General features: G+C 41.2%; 1 pseudogene; it reads left to right on the top strand.

Annotated features, from left to right (window-relative positions):
• Positions 1 to 252: 252 nt before the first annotated feature.
• On the top strand, positions 253 to 1715 carry LOC141417499 (coiled-coil domain-containing protein 25 pseudogene; annotated as a pseudogene).
• Positions 1716 to 2040: the final 325 nt, after the last annotated feature.

Here is a 2040-nt window from a genome sequence, read left to right as displayed (position 1 = left end):
AAACTCTTTTTTCAGCTATGCTTTGGCTTTGGATTCTCACCCAGAATGGTTTTACTGTGTAGATCTGAAACTCCAAAATCCTCTGTAAGGAACACGGTCTTGTCTTCAGTTCCCTATCTGCAACCTGTCCTTGCTTCTCACTGTCACTGTCAGCCATCACTGTTTTCTGGACAGTCCCTGCTAATTTTTCCTGCTCTTACCCATTGTGTTAGTTAGCTTTCCATTATTGTGATAAAATGTCTGAGAGAGGAGTTCCGGCGAGCCGGCGACCGCCTTGTTCTGGTGTCCTGAGCTTGGCGATTCCAGTACTACTGCTGTAGGCGCGCGAGTCCCGCACTGCCGCAGGGATCATGGTGTTCTACTTCACTAGCCACAGCGAAAATTCATCTGCTTACACTATTTACATGGGAAAGGATAAATACGAAAATGAAGATCTGATTAAGTATGGTTGGCCCGAAGATATTTGGTTTCATGTGGACAAACTCTCTTCAGCTCATGTATACCTTTGATTACATAAGGGAGAAAACATAGAAGACATTCCAAAGGAGGTGCTGATGGACTGTGCCCACCTTGTGAAGGCCAATAGTATTCAAGGCTGCAAGATGAACAACGTTAATGTGGTATATACACCGTGGTCTAACCTGAAGAAAACAGCTGACATGGATGTGGGGCAGATAGGCTTTCACAGGCAGAAGGATGTAAAAATTGTGACAGTGGGGAAGAAAGTGAATGAGATCCTGAACCGATTACAGAAGACCAAATCAGAGCGGTTCCCAGACCTAGCAGCAGAGAAAGAAAGCAGGGACCGTGAAGAGAGGAATGAGAAAAAAGCCCAAAATCAGGAAATGAAAAGGAGAGAAAAAGAAGAAATGAAGAAGAAAAAGGAAATGGATGAACTTAGGAGCTATTCATCACTAATGAAAGTTGAAAATATGCCTTCAAATCAGTATGGCAATGATTCGGATGAATTCATGTGAAAGGAGAGAAGGACCTTTGAAAGATGTGATGTAGGACAGTTGCAGACCTTTTCATTTCATTCGTGTTGTGAACTATAAAAATAACCAACCTCAATTCTGCCTGCATTCTACATCACTATTACTCATTTTGGAGTTTAAACAGAATGTTCCTGTTTTTGCTGAAGAAAAGGAACAGATAATATATATAATATAGTTGAACTTGAAGACATATAGCTTTATGAAAGCAAAAATATTTTTGGCAGAACACATCTTGGTACCTCATGAAAGCTGATGCCTTTGTTTGTGAGATAGACTTTAGAATGAACCAACTCTGAAAAGTATTTCTGTGACTGTGGTCTATCCCTGAAAACAGATACCTTGAAATGCTTTTCATAGTCCTAAAATATCTTTGCATCTGTTAATGAAGAATGTGTTGGTGGGCAATACAGGCCATTCCTGATTTTCTAATTAGAAAAAAAAAGGCATATGGGTTTTAAAGATGATAGTGATATTTGAAAAGACTGTTGGCTTTACTATCATGTCCCTCTTGTCTGAGTGCGTTAGTGTAGTGATCCTCACTATCAGAGTGTCCCAGCTCACGCCTGTGATCCTAGCTACCTGGGAGGCTGAGATCAGGAGGATGGAGGTTCAAGGCCAGCCCAGGCAAACAGTTTACAGGACCCCATCTCCAAAATAACCAGAGAAAAATGGACTGGATGTGTGGCTCAACAATAGAGTACCTGCTTTGTAAGTTCAAACCCCAGTCCTACCAAAAAAAGAAAAAGAAATAGTGGATCAACTTTGGGTGTTGGGACAGTTGTTCCTAGAGCACCAAGTAACCCAAGCCATGAATGTAACATGTCCAGATTCTGGAGTCATTTCTCAGCACAGAGGGAGACAGGAAGGCATGTTCTGAGCGTTGTGTGGGAGATACAGGTTACCTGATTTTTGTCTTGGGATACGGCAAGAAGTAAAAGTCCACATTGAATTATGGTTTTAGAAAGAATCAAGCATTTCCTAGCCAGCCAACTAATTTGTTTCCTTAACCTTGAAATAATGATTTTGAGTTATAACCCAGAGTTGA

This window comes from Castor canadensis, chromosome 15 (genome assembly GCF_047511655.1).
Source record: "Castor canadensis chromosome 15, mCasCan1.hap1v2, whole genome shotgun sequence".
Taxonomy (NCBI): Eukaryota; Metazoa; Chordata; class Mammalia; order Rodentia; family Castoridae; genus Castor; species Castor canadensis.
This window is presented reverse-complemented; position numbering and strand designations above follow the sequence as displayed.